Source organism: Diadema setosum, chromosome 4, assembly GCF_964275005.1.
Source record: "Diadema setosum chromosome 4, eeDiaSeto1, whole genome shotgun sequence".
Lineage (NCBI taxonomy): Eukaryota > Metazoa > Echinodermata > Echinoidea > Diadematoida > Diadematidae > Diadema > Diadema setosum.
Genome location: NC_092688.1, coordinates 44199085 through 44200461, shown reverse-complemented (window position 1 = coordinate 44200461; position 1377 = coordinate 44199085).

The window sequence follows — 1377 nt, the reverse complement described above, 5'->3', positions numbered from 1 at the left end:
AAACATTTGTGCGTAAAAAAATTTCAGTATGAAAAGTAGTTTCTTATGTTTTTTATTGTTTTATCAATTCTTTATATATTCTTTGTTTTTTCAAACTTGTTTTTGTTGTTTTTCAGCAGAATTTGTGACACACATTTTTGAAGCATAATTATACTAAAATAAATTGATTTCAGCCATAAAAATTAAAAATATGAATCACGTTTTTGAGCAATTTTGGGGTTGACGAAAGTTTTTTGAGTGGCTTCGAAACGGTATGCCCGGGCGCGACAAATTTGGTCTCAAAGTTGCGCGAGACTTGAAAGTAAAAAGTCAGCAACGGCGCGGTCAAAAAATTTGCGCGCCGGAATGGTCGCGGAATTCATCGGGGGGGGGGGGGGGGGGGCACTATGGGCCACTATGGGCCCCCCCCCCCCCCCCCCCAGGTAAGTTAGGGTTAAGAAGATGCCGATGTAACCATCACTAAGCCGCGCATGTAAAAAAAAAAAACCAAAATTGTTAATAACATCTTATATATTTATTATTATATGTGTTGATTACTAGTATATTGGCATATATTATATATATATATATATATATATATATATATATATATATATATATATATATACAGGGCTCCACACTAACTTTTATTTTTGGTGGCCCAATCAGGCCACCAAATTCTTCAATTCTGAAATTTTGGTGGCCCGACGTGCGTTTTTGGTGGCCCCGGGCCACCGGGCCACCGTTACTGTCGAGCCCTGATATATATATATATATATATAGAGAGAGAGAGAGAGAGAGAGAGAGAGAGAGAGAGAGAAACATACCTACGTGTTACACCTTCATACATGTATCATATGACCAGGCGGATTCACATTACAACACAAAACTACAGTCCATATTTAAGAACAGCAGCGTTTATTCATGTACTGATTTTGCCATGAGCATAAACATAGATGAGTAAACATAATATGTATGTGCTTTGTATGATATCATCATCATTTGCCGTAATTTCTCCCGTGTCGTCATTCTGTAAGTTTTCATCAAACACATTGAAGAAGATATTTTCAAGTTCACTTGTCTGCGATAATGGGAGTTGTTACAATGCATTCATATGTTCCAATGCAGTCATATGTTCCAATGCATTCATATGTTACAATGTATTCATATGATACAATATGTATTCATATGTTACAATGTATTCATATTACACTCCAATGCATTCATGTTACAACATAATTATTCAAAGGTTACAATATATTTATGTTACAATCATGTTTATATTCATATGTTATAGTGTATTTGTATATAATATGTTAACAACAACTTGAGAACTGAAGATATTCCTTGACAACAAGAAAGCTTGTCCGAACCTGCCTTACCCTTGCAGAAACGAGT